Source organism: Leptonychotes weddellii, chromosome X, assembly GCF_054177405.1.
Source record: "Leptonychotes weddellii isolate Sample4059 chromosome X, ASM5417740v2, whole genome shotgun sequence".
Taxonomy (NCBI): domain Eukaryota; kingdom Metazoa; phylum Chordata; class Mammalia; order Carnivora; family Phocidae; genus Leptonychotes; species Leptonychotes weddellii.
The window spans coordinates 51762941-51780596 of NC_138385.1; the positions used below are offsets into that span (position 1 = coordinate 51762941).

Genomic DNA, 17656 nt, shown 5'->3' on the forward strand with positions numbered 1-17656 from the left:
AAAAAAAAAAGAAAAGGAAAATAGGATAAAATAAGGGAGATAAACCATAAGAGACTCTTAACTATAGAGAACAAACTGAGGGTTGCTGGAGGGGAAGTGGGCAGGGGGATGTGTTAATTGGGTGATGGGAATTAAGTAGGGAACTTGATGTAATGAGTGCTGGATGTTATATGCAACTGATGATTAACTAAACTCTATCCCAAAATTAATAATATGCTATTTGTTAAATAACTTGAATTTAAATAAAACTGAAAAACAAATCAAAACAAAAAACCCAAAGACACCGTTTCCTTGCTTATTTTCTGTTTAGATGATTTGCCCATTGATGTAAGTGGGATGTTAAAGTCTCCTACTATTATTGTGTTATTAGCAATGATTACCTTTATGTTTGTTATTAATTGCTTTGTATATCTGGGTGGTCCCATGTTGGGTGCATAAGTATTTACAATTCTTATATCTTCTTGTTGAATTGTCCTTTATTAAAATATGGTGGCCTTTTGTGTCTCTTATTATTTGTTTTGAAGTCTAGATTGTGTCTTATAAGTATTGCTACTCAGGCTTTCTTTTGTCATACATTTGCATGATAGACATTTCTCCACTCCCTCACTTTCCTAGTCATCTTATGGTTTTTGTTGCAATTGTAAATGGGATTGACTCCTTAATTTCTTTTTCTTCTGTCTCATTGTTAATATATAGAAATGGAACCGATTTCTGTACATTGATTTCATATACTGCCACTTGGCTGAATTCCTATATGAGTTCTAGCAATTTGGGAATGGAGTCATTTGGGTTTTCCACATATAGTATCATCTCATCTGTGAAGAGTGAGAGTTTAACTTTTTGCCAATTTGAATGCCTTTTATTTCTTTTTGTTGTCTGATTTCTGAGGCTAGAATTTCTAGTACTATGTTGAACAACAGTGGTGAGAGTGGGCATCCCTGTCTTGTTCCTGATCTTAGGGGAAATGTTCTCAGTTTTTCCCCATTGTGGGCTTTTTGTATATGGCTTTTATGATATTGAGGTATGATCCCTCCATCTGTACACTGTGAAGAGTTTTAATTGAGAAAGGATGCTGTATTTTGTCAAATGCTTTCTCTGCATCAATTGAGAGGACCATAGGGTTCTTGTCCTTTCTTTTATTAATGTGATGTATCACATTGATTGATTTGTGGATGTTGAACCACACTTGCAGCCCAAGCAATAAATCCCATTTGCTCATGGTGAATAATCCTTCTAATGTAGTGTTGGATCCTATTGGCTAATGTCTTCATCTCTCACTACAGTCTTTCATTTAAAATCTAATTCCCCTGATATAAGGATTGTTACTCCCAGCTTTCTTTTGATGTCCATTTGCAGGATAAATGGTTCTCTAACACCCCACCATAAGTCTGGAGGTGTCTTTGGGTCTAAAGTGAATCTCTTTTAGTTGGCATATGGATGGGTCTTTTTTTTTTTATCCAATCTGATACCCTTGTGTTTTGATTGGAGCATTTATCCCATTTACATTCAGAGAAATTATTGAAAGATATGAAGTTAGTGCCATTGTATTACCTATAAAATCACTATTTCTTTGTATAGTCTCTGTTCCTTTCTGGTTTATGTTACTTTTCAGCTCTCTCTTCGGTTAAAGGATCCCCTTCAACATTTATTGCAAGGCTGGTTTAGTAATCACAAATTCTTTTAGTTTCTGTTTGTCCTGGAAGCTCTTTATCTTTCCTTCCTTTCTTAACGATAGCTTTGTGGGATAAAGTATTCTTGGCTGCATATTTTTCTCATTTAGTACCCTGAATATATCATGCCAGCTGTTTCTGACCTGCTAGGTTTCTATGGATAGGTCTGCTGCCAGTGTAAGGTTCCTACCCTTGTAGGTTAAGGACCTTTTGTCTTGAACTACTTTCAGGATTTTCTCTTTATCTCTGAGATTTGCTACCTTCACTATTATATGTTAGGGTGTTGATCTATTTTTTTTTTTTTTTATTTTGAGGGGGTTCTCTGTGCCTCCTGGACTTGAATGCCTATTTCTTTCCCCAGATTAGGGAAGCCCTCAGGTATAATATGCTCCAATATACCTTCTGCCCCTCTCTCTGTGTGTCTTTCCTCAACCTCTGAGATAAGGAAATAGTTATTTCTAATATTAATTCTAATATTATTTTGCTTTTTGCTATTGCTGATCTCCCGAGTCCTCCCATCATGGTGAAGTAATTGTTTATCTCTCTTTTGCTCAGTTTCATTATTCTCATAATTTAATCTTCTATACCACATATTATCTCTTCTGCCTCATTTTTCCTAAAAGAGCCTCCATTGTTTGCATCTCAGTAATACCCTTTTTTATTTCAACCTGATTAGCTCTTAGTTCTCTTATTTCTCCAGAAAAGAATTCTCTAGTGTCTTCTATGCTTTTTTCAAGCCCAGCTAGTATCTTTATAATCATTGTTCTGAATTCCAGCTCCAACATATTACCAATATCCATATTTATTAAGTCTCTGGCACTGAGTACTGCCTCTTGTTCTTTTTTTCTGGGAATTTTTCCTTCTGGTCATTTTTTCCAAAGAAGAATAGATGAACAGGAGAACAAAAAAGAAATAAAAACTAAAAAGTAATGAATAAAAAGTAAAAAAAAATAAAAATGTCAACCATGACCCCAGCAAAATATACACTAGGTAAATCAGAAGAGATCAGAAACCAAAAAAGAAAAAAAAAAGGAAAAAAGAGAGAATAAAATCAAACAGGTAGACTAACAGGGCGATACACTTGTTCTTGGTTGTATTTTGGTCTGTTTGTTAGAAGACACTTCATTCCAAAATTGTAAAGAAAGAAAAACTTATATATATACAAAAATAAAATTGAATACAGTGAAAGGAAGCAAAAAATGAAGAATATATCTATAAAATGTAAATGTAAAAATGAAAATTTAAAAATACACTTAAAGCATTGATAAAACAAGAAGCTATTTCAAAAGGGAAAAAAGAAAAAAAAAAGAAAATTTTAAACTGAAAGATTAAAGAATCATGAGAAAAAAATGAGTTCTATATACTATTTTTCCCTAGCTCAGGAGATTTTCAATTCTGTATGATCCATAAATTTGGTATTAGCCTGATGTTCCTGCTGGTCTTCTGGGGGAGGGGCTTGTTGCACAGATTCTCAGGTGTCTTTGCCTGGGTGGAGTTGCACTGACCCTTGCCAGGGGCCTAGCTCAGTGTAAGCTGCTTTGCGTTACTCTATGTGGCTTTTGATCCCTGAAGGCTTTTCACACCCTTTTAGAGGATGAATAAAAAATAAAAATGGTGGCACCCCACCTGATCTCCATCCTTGGAGCTGAACGATGACGGCCCCCACGCTTCAGTGCACCCTCATGGAAAAGCGATCAGTTTTTCATGCACCAAACTCCACAGACTCATGCTGTACACACCCACACCAATTCTCCCAGGGGATGGAGGGGGTCTCACCCTGACCCTGCTGCTTTCTGGTCCCCTGATCCAGGAGCAGTTGCCCAATTGTGCACACACCCACACCAATCCTCCCGTGGGAGGAGCAGGGACTCATAGCGGTTTTGCTGCTTACTGAGCCCCTGTTTGGAGAGTGATTTCCAGATGGTGCCACAGTTCACAATTTATGGCAGCACCCATCTGAGAGGTCACTCCGGGGCTCCCTAATTATATCCTGTTTCCCTGCCCCAGTGCTTGGAAACTCTGCACGCTCAGGCACTCCCATTCTTTCTGTGACCCTGGGGATCCTGAGACCACATGGTCTGAACTGTTTCTGCCCTGATTTGCCATCTGAGCACCTTTCAGGCAGGGACATCACTCACAGGAGCAGAATTCTAAAAGTTCAGATTTTGTACTCCACTGCTGTATCACTTTTGGTTAGCTGGCTTCCAGAGGCTCCCTCCGCTGGGGATTATCTTCTGATATATCCCCTCAGACTCATGTCTCTGCACCTCCTACCTTGCAAAAACTGTTCAATTTTTCTACTTGTAGAATTGCAGCAATTCTTTTCTTAGATCTCATGTTGAATTCACAGGTGTTCAGAATGATTAGATAGATATCTAGCTGAAATCAAGAGACCAGATGAAATGAGGGTCCCCCACTCTTCCACCTTCTTCCAGTCTCCTATGCTATTTTATTGTTCCTTCCTTTTTATTATTCCTTCCCTTTCCCTATGTTCATCAGTTTTGTTTCTTAAATTCCAAATATGGGTGAAATCATATGGTATTTGCCTTTCTCTGACTGACTTATTTCTCTGAGCGTAATACACTCTAGATGCATCCACATATTGAAAATGACGAGATTTCATTCTTTTTGATGACCGAATAATATTCCATCATATATATATATATATATATATATATATATATACCACATCTTTTTTTTTTATAGATTTTATTTATTTATTTGAGAGAGAGAATGAGAAAGAGAGCACGAGAGGGGGGAAGGTCAGAGGGAGAAACAGACTCCCCGCTGAGCAGGGAGCCCGATGCGGGACTCGATCCCGGGACTCCAGGATCATGACCTGAGCCGAAGGCAGTCACTTAACCAACTGAGCCACCCAGGCGTCCTGTACCACATCTTCTTTATCCATTCAACTGTCTATGGATATTTGGGCTCTTTCCATAGTTTGGCTATTGAGGACATTGCTGCTATAAACATTGGGGTGCAGGTGCCCTTTTGGATCACTATATTTGTATCTTTGGGGTAAATACCCAGTGGTGCAATTGTTGGATCATAGGGTAGCTCTATTTTCAACTTTTTGAGGAACCTCCATACTGTTTTCCAGAGTAGCTGCACCAGCTTGTATTCCCATCAACAGTGCAAACAAATATCTTCTCTCATTCTGAAGGTTGCCTTTTAGTTTTGTTGCTTATTTCCTTTGTTGTGCAAAACTTCTTATCCCGAGGAAGTCCTAGTAGTTCATTTTGCTTTTGTTTCCCTTGCCCATGTAGACATTTCTAGCAAGAAGTTCCTGTGGCCAAGGTAGAAGAGTTTGCTGCCTGTGTTCTCCTGTAGGACTTTGATGGATTTTGTCTCACATTTAGGTCTTTCATCGATTTTGAATTTATTTTTGTGCATGCCGTAGGAAAGTGGCTCATTTTCATTCTTCTGCATGTGGCTGTCCAATTTTCTCAACACCATTTGTTGAAGAGACTGCCTTTCTTCCATTGGATATTCTTTTCTCCTTTATCAAGATTAGTTGACCATAGAGTTGAAGGTCCATTTCTGAGTTCTTTATTCTGTTCCATCAATCTATGGGTCTGTTTTTACACCAGCACCATACTGTCTTGATGATTACAGCTTTGTAATATAGCTTGAAGTCTCTCATTGTGATGCTACCAGCTTTAGTTTTCTTTTTCAACATTCCTCAGACTATTCAGGGTCTTTTCTGATTCCATACAAATTTTAGGATTGTTCTAGTTCTGTGAAAAATGCTGGTCTTATTTTGATAAGAATTGCATTAAATGTGTAGATTGCTTTGGTTGGTATAGATGTTTTAACAGTATTTATTCTTCTAATCTCTGAGTGTGCAATGTTCTATTTCTTTGTGTCTTCCTCAATTTCTTTCATAAGTGTTCTATAGTTTTCAGAGTACAGATCTTTTACCTCTTTGGTCAGATTTATTCCTAAGTATCTTATGGTTTTTGTTGCAATTGTAAATGGGATTGATTCCTTGATTTCTCTTTCTGCTGCTTCATTGTTGGTGTATGGAAATGCAACAGACTTCTGTGCATTGATTTGATATCCTACGACTTTGCTGAATTTGTGTATGAATTCTAACAATTTTTTGGTGAAGTCTTTTGGGTTTTCTACATAGAATACCATCTTATCTGCAAAGAGTGAAAGTTTGACTTCTTCTTTGCCAATTTGAATGCCTTTTATTTCCTTCTGTTGTCTCATTGCTGAGTCTAAGACTTCCAGTATTATGTTGAACAACAGTGTGAGAGTGGACAGCCAGTCATGTTAATGACCTTAGGGAAAAGCCCTCAGTTTTTCCCCACTGAGGATGCTATTAGCTGTTTGTCTTTTGTATATCAACTTTATGATGTTGTGGTATGTTACCTCTATCCCTACTTTGTTGAGGGTTTTTATCAAGAAAAAATGCTGTGTTTTGTCAAAAAAGTTTTCTGCATCTATGGAGAGGATCATATAGTTCTTATCCTTTCTTTTATTAAAGTGTATCACATTGATTGATCTGTTGTTGTTGAACCAGCAATGCAGCACAGGAATAAATCCCACTAGATTGTCATGAATAATCCTTTTAATGTACTGTTGGATTCTATTAGCTAGTGTCTTGGTGAGAAGTTTGGAATCCATGTTCATCAAGGATATTGGTCTGTAATTCTCCTTTATGGTGGCGTCTTTGTCTGGCATTGGGATCAAGGTAATTCTGGTCTTATAGAATGACTTTGGAATTTTTTCTTCCATTTTTATTTTTTGGAAGAGTTTCAGAGGAATAGGCATTAATTCTTCTTTAAATGTTTGGTAGAATTCTCCTTTGAAGCCATCCAGCACTGGATCCTTGTTTGTTGGGAGATTTTGATTACTAATTCATTTTGTTAATTCTTTCAAAGAACCACTACCCAGTTTTGTTGATCGGTTCTACTGTTCTTGTGATTTTTATATCTTTGATTTCTGCTTTAATCTTTATTATTTCCCTTCTCCTGCTGGATTCAGGCTTTATTTGTTGTTCTTTTTGCTCTTTTAAGTGTATGTTTAGGTTGTGTATTCGAGACTTTTCTTGCTTCTTGAGGAAGGCCTGTATTACTCTATACTTCTCTCTTAGGACTGCCTTTTCTGCATTCCAAAGGTTGAGCTGCCGTGTTTTCAATTTCATTTGTTTCCATATGTTTTTTAATTCTTCTTTAATTTCCTGATTGACCCTTTCATTATTTAGTTGGATGTTCTTTAACCTCCTTGTATTTTTGGTTCTTCCAAATTTTTTCTTGTGGTTGACCTCAAGTTTCATAGCACTGTGGTCTGAAAATAGACATGGTATAATCTCAATTTTCTTGTACTATTTGAGGCCTGATTTGTGACCCAGTGTGTGATCTATTCTGGAGAATGTTCATGTGCACTCGTGAAGAATTTTTATTCAGCTGTTTTAGGATGAAATGCTCTGAATATATCTGTTAAGTCCAGCTGATCCAGTGTGTCATTCAGAGCCCTTGTTTCCTTGTTGATCTTCTGCTGAGATGATCTGTCCATTGTTTTGAGGGGGGGGTTTAAAGTCCCCTACTATTATTGTATTATTATCAATGAGTTTCTTTAAGTTTGTTATAAATTGATTTATATATTTGGTTGCTCCCTGTTAGGGGCATAAATATTTACAATTATTAGATTTTCTTTAGAAGATCTGTTTGATAGACTACTTTATTATGATATAGTGTCCTTCTTCATCTCTTATTACCATCTTTGGTTTACAATCTGCTTTGCCTGATATAAGTATGACTACTCTAACTTTCTTTTGATAACCATTAGCATGAAAAATTGTTCTCCAACCGCTTACTTTTAATCTGGATGTGTCTTTGGGTCTAAAATGAGTCTCCTATAAAAAATAAAATACAGTAAGCTAGGCAAGATGGTGGAAGAGTAGAGGACCCTATTTCAACTGGTCCCCTGAATTTAGCTGGATATCTACCAAAACATTCTGAACACACATGATATCAGCCTGAGATGTAAGAATATATATCTGTATCTCTACAGGCAGAAAATCTCCAGCAGTCCGGAGTTATGAAGGGCAGAGTCCTGATTCTGCAGGCAGATATCTGAAGATAAAGAGAAGGGGGAAGAAGACTCCATAAGCTGGCACCAGGAAGGTGTTATAACACCGGAGTGCAAAAGCGTCCCACGCTGAGGACTAAGCACAGACTCACAGAGAGTGGCTGTGAAAGTGCTTTAGAACAGCTCCCAGACAGGATCCAGGTGCAGCAGGTGCAAGTGTGTGAACCCAGGGTGGCTTACAGTTTTAGATGCACAAAATGTAGAGACATGCCTGGCCTTGGGATTGACCTCTGGGAGAGTTGCTGTGAGCATGCATCACCATGGGAGGCTGTGGTTTTTAGCAACACAGACAGAAATGGAGAAGGTGTGTCCTAGAGAGCTCAGTGAAGAGCAGACTACAATTTCTCTGCTCTGGGTCAGAGGTTTGGGTGTGGTCATTTCTGCTCTGACTTTTGGAAGAGACAGAAGAGACACAGAAAGTCGCCAGAGAACAAAAGCTCAAAAAACCTGTTTCCACTGAGCCCACCCCCTAAGACAGGGGGCAGGGCAACTCTGCTCAAGCAGGGTTGCATGAGTAACAGCAGAGTGTCCTCCCCCAGAAGACAGGCTGGAAAAACAAGAGGATGACAACCCTGGGGTCCCCATAAAACGGGTGCATCTTTCCTGGGTCATGGTTAATACTTTGGACTCTGTACATTCCCTCAACCACCTCTCAACAGAACGACTAATAGGAGGAACCCCCAACAACAAAAAAAAGAACAAGAAACTATGGCTTCTGCCACAGACCTATTGGATATGGATATAAGCAAGATGACAGAGACAGACTTCAGAGTACAAATTATGAAGTCGTTCTCTAGGCCTGAGAAAAATATTAGTGACAATATACAATCTCTAAGGGCAGAAATGAAATCTAATCAGGACGAACTTAAAAATGCTATGAATGAGATGCAGTCTAAACTGGATACCATGACAGCCAGGGTAAATGAGGCAGAAGAACAAATTAGTGAACTAGAAGACAAGATGCTAGAAAGGAAGGAAGCCAAGGAGGCCTGGGATAAACAGCTAAAAGCCCATAAGATCAGACTGAGGGAGATTAAATGTTCCAATGTCAGAATTATTGGGATGCCTGAGGGCTAGAGAGAGAGAGAGGACTAGAAGGTATTTGAGCAAATCATTACTAAGAACTTCCATAATCTGGGGAAGGAAATAAGCATTTGTGTCCAAGAGGCAGAGAGGACCCCTCCCAAGATCAGTGAGAACAGACCAATGCCCTGGCATATAATAGCAAAACTTGCAAATCTTAGAACCAAGGAAATAATGCTGAGAGCAGCTAAGAGGAGAGCAGCTAAGGAAGCAGACTTCTTATGTATGGAGGGAGGAACATCAGAATTACGTCAGACCTGTCCATAGAGACCTGGCAGGCCAGAAAGGGCTGGCAAGACATATTCAGGGTACTAAATGTGAAGATGATGCAGCCAAGGATACTTTATCCATCAAGGCTGTCATTTAGAACAGACAGAGAGATAAAGAGCTTCCAGGGCTGGCAGAAACTGAAAGAATAGGTGACCACTAAGCCAGCCCTGCAAGAAATATTAAGGGAGATTCTATAAAAGAAGAAAGACCCCAAGAGTAACCTAGACCAGAAATGTACAGAGAAAATCTATAGAAAGAGGGACTTCACAGACAATACAATGACAATAAAATCATATCTTTCAATAGTCACTCTCAACATGAATGGCCTAAATGCTCCCATGAAATGACACAGGGTTGTAGAGTGGATAAAAAGACAGGACCCATCCATATGCTATCTACAAGAGACTCATTTTGAAATTAAAAATACCTGCAGACTGAAAATGAGGGGATGGAGAACCATTTTTCATGCCTATGAACCACAAAAGAAAGCTGGGGTAGCAATTCTCATATCAAACAAACCAGATTTTAAGCTAAATACTGTAGTAAGAGATGCAGAGGGACACTACATCATACTTAAAGGGTCTATCCAAAAAGAAGATCTAACAATTGTAAATATCTATACCATCAACATGGTAGCAGCCAACTATATATGGCAACTGTTAACCAAAATAAAGAATCATATTGATTATAATACTGTAATAGTAGGAGACTTCAACACTTCACTCTCAGCAATGTACAGATCATCTAAGCAGAAGATCAAAAAAGAAACAAGAGCCTTGAATGACACATTGGACCAGGTGGACTTCATAGATATATACAGAACGTTCCACCCTAAAACAACAGAATACTCATTCTTTCGAATGCACATGGAACTTTCTCCAGAATAGACCACATACTGGATCACAAATCAGGTCTCAACTGATACCAAAAGATTGAGATTATTCCCAAAGAAACACATCAATAATAATACAATAATAGTGGGGAACTTTAACACCCCCCTCACAGCAATGGACAGATCATCTAAGCAGAAGATCAATAAGGAAACAAAGGCTTTGAATGACACACTGGACCAGATGAACTCACAGATATATTCAGAACATTCCATCCTAAAAAAAAGAGAATATATATTCTTCTCAAATACATATGGAACATTCTCCAGAATAGATAATATTCTGGATTACAAATCAGGTTTAAACTGATACCAAAAGATTGGATCATTCCCTGTATATTTTCCAACCACAATGCTTTGAAACTGAAACTCAATCACAAGAAAAAATTTGGAAGATATTCAAACACTTGGAAGTTAAAAGCATCCTGCTAAAGAATGTTTGGGTCAACCAGGAAATCAAAGAAGAACTTAAACAATTCATGATAACCAATGAGAATGAAAACACATCAGTCCAAAACCTATGGGATACTGCAAAGGCAGTCCTAAGGGGGAAATATGTAGTCATCCAAGCCTCACTCAAAAAAGTAGAAAAATCCTGAATACACAAGCTAAGCTTACACCTAAAGGACTGGAGAAAGAACAGCAAATAAAACCTAAACCAAGCAGAAGAAGGGAAATAATAAAGATTAGAGTAGAGATCAATGAAATAGAAACCAGAAAAATAGTAGAGCAGATCAACGAAACTAGAAGCTGGTTCTTTGAAAGAATTAATAAGATAGATAAACCTCTGGCCAGACTTATCCAAAAGGAAAGTGTAAGGACCCAAATTAATAAAATTATAAATGAGAGAGGAAAGATCACGACTAACACCAATGAAATAGAAACAATTATTAGAAATAATTATCAACCACTCTATGCCAATAAATTAAGAAACCTGGAAGAAATGGATGCCTTCCTGGAAACCTATAAACTACCAAGACTGAAACCGGAAGAAATTGACAATCTGAATAGACCAATAACCAGTAATGAAATTGAAGCAGTAATCAAAAATCTCCCAATAAACAAGGGTCCAGGACCAGACGGCTGCCCAGGGGAATTCTACCAAACATTTAAAGAAGAAATAATACCTATTCTTCTGAAGCTGTTTCAAAAAAATAGAAACAGAAGGAAAATTTTCAAACTCATTCTATGAGACCAGCATTACCTTGTACCCCAAACAAGGCAAAGACCTGATCAAAAAGGAGAATTACAGACCAATATCTTTGATGAACATGGACACCAACATACTCAACAAGATCCTAGCCAATAGGATCCAACAGTACATTAAAAGGATTATCCATCATGACCAGGTGGGATTTATTCCTTGGATACAAGGGTTGTTCAACATTCGCAAATCAATCAATGTGATAGAACACATTAATAGATGGAAGGACAAGAATGATATGGTCCTCTCAATTGATGCAGAAAAAGCATTTGACAAAATAAAGCATCCTTTCTGGATTAAAACTCTTTTGATTGTAGGAATAGATGGAACATTCCTCAATTTCATAAAAACCATCTATGAAAAGCCCACAGCTAATATCATTCTCAATGGGAAAAAGCTGAGAGCTTTTCCCTTAAGATCAGGAACAAGACAGGGATGCCTATTCTTGCCACTATTGTTCAACATAGTACTAGAAGTCCTAGCCACAGCAATCAGACAACAAAAAGAAATAAAAGGTATTCAAATTGGCAAAGAAGAAGTTAAATTCTCTTGCAGATGACATGATATTTTATGTTAAACACACAAGAGACTCCACCCCCAAATTACTAACTCATACAGCAATTCAGTAATGTGGCAGGATACAAAATCAGCACACAGAATTCAGTTGCTTTCTTATACTCTAACAATGTAACTGTAGAAAGAGAAATTAGAGATTCAATTCCATTTACAATAGCACCAAAAAATAATAAGATATCTTGGAATAAACCTAACCAAATTGGTAAGGGATCTATACTCTAGAAACTATAGAACACTTATGAAAGAAATTGAAGAAGAAACAAAAAATGGAAAAACATTCCACTCTCATGGATTGGAAGAATAAACATTGTTAAAATGTCTATGCTGCTCAGAGAAATTGCTACTTTAAAATACCACTGGCATTTTTCAAAGAGCTTGAACAAACAACCCTAAAATTTTATGGAACCAGAAAAGACCGAATCACAAGGAAATGTTGAAAAAGAAAAACAAAGCTGGAGGCATCACGTTGCCCGATTTCAAGCTATATTACAAAGCTGTGATCACCAAGACAGCATGGTACTGGCACAAAAACAGACACATAGATCAATGGAACAGAATAGAGTCTCCAGAAATGGACCCTCAACTGTATGGTCAACTAATCTTTGACAATTCAGGAAAAAATATCCAATGGACAAAAAGACAGTCCCTTCAATAAATGGTGCTGGGAAAATTGGACATCTATGTAGAGAAGAAAGAAACTCGATCATTCTCTTACACCATACACAAAGATAAACTCTAAATGGATGAAAGACCTGAATGTGAGACAGGAATCCATCAAAATCCTAGAGGAGAACATAGGCAGTAACATCTTTGACATGGGTTATAGCAACTTTTTTCATGACATGTCTCCAAAGGCAAGGATAACAAAAGCAAAAATGAACTTTTGGGACTTCATCAAGATAAAAAGCTTCTGCACAGCAAAGGTAACAGTCAACAAAACAAAGAGGCAACCCATGGAATGGGAGAAGATATTTGCACATGACATTACAGATAAAGGGCTGGTATCCAAGATCTATAAAGAATTTCTCAAACTCAACACCCAAGAAACAAAGAATCCAGTTAAGAAATGGGTAGAAGACATGAACAGACACTTCTCCAAAGAAGACATACAAATGGCTAACAGAAACATGAAAACATATTCATCATCATTAGCCATCAGGGAAATTCAAATCAAAACCACATTGAAATACTACCTTACACTAGTTAGAATGGCAAAAATTGACAAGACAGGAAACACAACAAATGTTGGCATGGATGTGGAGAAAGGGGAACCCTCTTACACTGTTAGTGGGAATGCAAGCTGGTACAGCCACTTTGGAAAACAGTATGGAGGTTCCTCAAAAAGTTAAAAATAGAGCTACCCTATGACCCAGCAATTGCACTCCTGGGTATTTACCCCAAAGATACAGATGTAGTGAGAAGAAGCGGCACATGCACCCCAATGTTCATAGCAGCAATGTCCACCATAATCAAACTGTGGAGGGAGCCAAGATGCCCTTCAACAGATGAATGGATAAAGAAGATGTGGTTCATATATACAGTGGAATATTACTCAACCATCAGAAATGATGAATACCCACTATTTTCTTCAACATGGATGGAACTGGAGGGGATTATGCTAAGTGAAATAAGTCAAGCAGAGAAAGACAATTATCATACGGTTTCACTCATATGTGGAACATAAGGAATAGCATGGAGTTCATTTGGAAGGAAGGGAAAACTGAAGGCGGGGATATCAGAGGAGGATAAAAACCATGAGAGACTCTGGACTCCAGGAAACAAATTGAGGGTTTCAGAGGGGAGGGGGGGATGGGGTAGCCCAATGATGGATATTAAGGAGGGCACATATTGTAACGAGCACTGGGTGTTATACGCAAATAATGAATCATTGAACACTACATCAAAAGCTAATGATGTACTGTATGGTGACTAACATAATAAAAATAAAATAAAATAAAATAAAAAAGTAAAATGAGTCTCTTGTAAGCAGCATATCAATCGGTCTTGTTTGTTGTTGTTTTAATCCATTCTGATACCTTATGTCTCTTAATTGGAGCATTGAGTCCATTTACATTCAGAGTAATTTGTGATGTATATGAATTTAGTCCTATTGTATTACCTGTACAGTTGCTGTTCCTGTAGATTGTCTCTCTTCCTTTATAGTCTTTGTTACTTTTGGTCTCTCTTTTCCACTCAAAGAGTCCCCTTTAGTACTTCTTGCAAGTCTGTTTTCGTGTTTACAAATTCCTTATTTTTTGTTTATCTTGGAAACTATTTCTCCTTGTATTCTGAATGACAGCCTTGCTGGATATAGTATTTTTGGTCCCATATGTTTCCCATTTAGCACATTAAATATATCATGCCAGTCTTTTCTAGCTTGCCAGGTGTCTGTCAACAGGTCTTTTGCCAGCCATATGTGTCTACATTTGTAGGTTAAGGATTTTTTATCCTGAGCTGCTTTCAGGATTCTCTCTTTATCTTTGTATTTTGCCAGTTTCACTATAACATGACTTGGGGTGACTTGTTTTTGTTGATTTTGAGGGGAGTTTCTGTACTTCTTGGACTTGAATGTCTGTTTCCTTCCCCCCGTTATGGAAGTTCCCAGCTATAATTTCTTCAAATAAACCTTCTGCCTCTCTTCTCCCCTCTTCCTCTTCTGGGACTCCTATGATATGGATATTGTTTCACTTTATGGAGTTGTTGAGTTCCTTAAGTCTACCTTGGTGATCTTATAGTTTTCTTTGCATCTTCTTTTAAGTATCATTATTTTCCATAATTTTATCTTCTATATCACCTATCCTCTCCTCCACTTCCTCAGTCCTCATAGTGATTATATCCAGTCTGTTTTGCTTCCTAGTTGTAGCACTTTTTTTTATTTCAGCCTTTTTATTCTTTTCGTTTTAGGTCATTTATCTCTGTAGCAAGAGTTTCTCTGCTGTCTTCTATGCTTTTTGCAAGTCCAGCTAGTAGTCTTATAATGGTTGGTCTAAATTCTTGTTTAGATATATTGGTTAGATCTGCTTTGAGCAATTCCCTGGCTTTGATATCTTCCAGAACTTTCTTTTGGGGAACATTCCTCCATCTTGTCATTTTGGCTAAGATTCTATCTTTTGCATGTTATGAATGCTTGTTATGTTTCCTGCACCTCAGAGTAATGATATATTAAAAAGTGGTCATACACGTTTCAGAGCCTGGCACTTCAGGAATTATTTCTGGTGCATTCTGTGTGCACTTTGCTATTGTGTTTTGGCTGTTCTTTCCCACTGGTCCATCTGTTATAGACTTCCTTCTTACTTTTAGTAGAGAGTGTTTGGACCTTTAACCAGGTGTGCTTTGATTTGTTTGTTAAGATAAGCCTCACATCTACCACGTTCTGTCCCTCCAACTGTGGAGATTGTTTTCTTAATCTTGATTGTATTCCTAGTTGTTCAAAATAGTTTGATGCTGATCTAGCTGTGTTTGAGTGACAAGGCAAGCTCAGCGTTCCCCTACTACTCCACCATCTTAACTCAGCCAAAATGATGTCTTTGAATGACACACTAGGCAGATGGACTTAATAGATATATTCAGGACATTTCATCCTAAAGAGTGGAATATACCTTTTTTTCAAGTGCGCATGGAACATTCTCCAGAATATATCACATATTAGGTCACAAAACAGGCCTTAACAAATGCAAAAAGTATGAAATCATTCCATGTACCTTTTCTGACCATGATGCTATAAAACTAAAAGTCAACCACCAGACAAAATTTGGAAAGTCCACAAATACACGGAGGCTAAACAAGATGCTACTAAACAATGAATTGGTCAACCAGGAAATCAAAGAATAAATTTAAAAATACATGGAAATAAAAATGAAAACACAGTAGTCTAAATCCTTTGGGATGCAGCACAAGCTGTTCTAAGAGAGAAGCATATAGCAATACTGACCACCATTAAGTAGCAAGAAAAACTTCAAATAAACAATATAATCTTAAACCTGAACGAGCTAAAAAGGAACGACAAATGAAGCCTAAAGCCAGCAGAAGGAAGGAAATTATAAAGATTAGAGCAGAAAGAAATAATATAGACACTGTTATTTCCTAGAATTTTCTGCCCCTTTTCCTCCTTCTTCTTCTGGGACTCCTATAATATGAATGTTGTTACATTTGATGAAGTCACTGAGTCCCTAAGTCTATTCTTGTGTTTCATAATTCTCCTTTCTCTCTTTTGTTCAGCTTCATTATTTTCCATTATTTTGTCTTCTATATCACTGATTCATTCCTCTGCTGTTTCCAGCCTGCTGTTCATGGCATCAAGCATATATATATACAAATATATATACGTATATATATTTGGTATTCTTCTTTTCTTATTGATTCTTGATTTTCTTATTGATTCTTTTTTAACTTTTTTATCTCTATGGTAATGGTTTCCTTGATGTCTTCTATTCTTTTTGTCAAGCCCAGTGAGTATCCTTGTGATTGTTGCTTTAAATTATCCATTAGCATGTTACTTATATCTTTTTCACTTAGATATCTGACCATGCCTTATCTTGTTCTTTCATTTGGTATAAATTCCTCCATCTTGGTATTTTGTCTAAGTCTGCCTTCTGTGTGTTAGCAAATCCAGTTATATCTCTTCCTCCTGAAAGTAATGACCTTATTAGAAGAGTTCATATAGTGTCCAGAGCCTGGCATTTCAGGTACTATCTCTGTTTTGTGCTGTCTGTGCTCTGGTTTTGTGTTGTGACTACTGGATCCTTCAGGCCAGTCATCTTTAGAGGCTCTCCTTGCCTGCTATGGGCTGTGTTTGGTCCCTGTCTGAATGTGATGAGTTTTAACTAGATGTTATCTGGTCTGCTTGTGAAATGTGGCCTTAAAGCACTTCCAGAATAACTGAAGCCATGCTGAATTCTGGTCTAGAGATGTGTTGTGGGTAGACATTTATGCTGGTCTTCTGGGAGAGGAGCCTGCTGCACTGGGACTTAGACAAGTTTGACTGAGAAGGGCAGTCTTTTCAGAGTGTAGGGGGTTGGGGCTTGGTGTTAGCCAGTTAGGTAGCCAGTGTTAGCACTATACAGCTTCTCACAGATGTCTCTGTGTTTATGCTGAGGGGTGGGTAAAGGAAATGTTGTCAGCCAGCTCCTTTGTTCTCAGAAAGGTGTTTCCATTAAAACTGCCTCTCATGGACACACTCCAAGAAGAGTGAAAAATCTCCCCCCCACCCACGTGCCCCAAGGGTTCTCCAAATCCCTGTTTCCATGTCATCTGCCCCCTACATTGTTTGCCTGCTTTCTCTCCAGAAGCAGGGCAGTGCTCTCCTGGCTTTATCAAGGCCAAGCCCACTGACCTTTAAAAGTCTGGGCTTTAAGCCCTCCTGGCTGCAAGAGTTCATGAAATTCAGCCCCTTTCATTTTCCAAGCCAATGGCTTTGGGGAAACATCTTCCTTGTGTGTTACCCTGGGTGCTCCTCTCTCTCTCTCATCCATCTCTGTGGCCATTGATCCCTCCTCTCTGCAGCAGCTGTGATCCATTTCTCCCCTAAGCCACATCTCTGCACTTTCTACCTTCTTTGATGTGGCCTCTTCTCTCTATTTATGCAGTTTGTTCTGTCTGTCTTCTGGTCAATTTCTGGGGTTTTTAGGATGATTGACAGTTACCTAGCTGTGTTTGTGGGATGAAAGGATCTTAGGGTCCTCCCACTCTGCTGCTATCTTCCTCAGAAAATCTGAAGATATTACTTGAAAGTGGGTCATGTTCACTTTTAAGATTTTATTTGGAGTTTTAATCATAAGTTCTCTTTCTTCTTGAGCTTTCCTATCCTTCTTGGGTTTTATCATTTTTTTTTTCTCAGTGAAATTTGAATTGGGAAGCATGGCC

At 38.0% G+C, this 17656-nt stretch overlaps 1 pseudogene; it reads left to right on the top strand.

The window, feature by feature from the left end:
* Nucleotides 1–17656, top strand: part of LOC102741226 (heat shock cognate 71 kDa protein pseudogene) — a 53720-nt pseudogene that overhangs the window by 23700 nt on the left and 12364 nt on the right.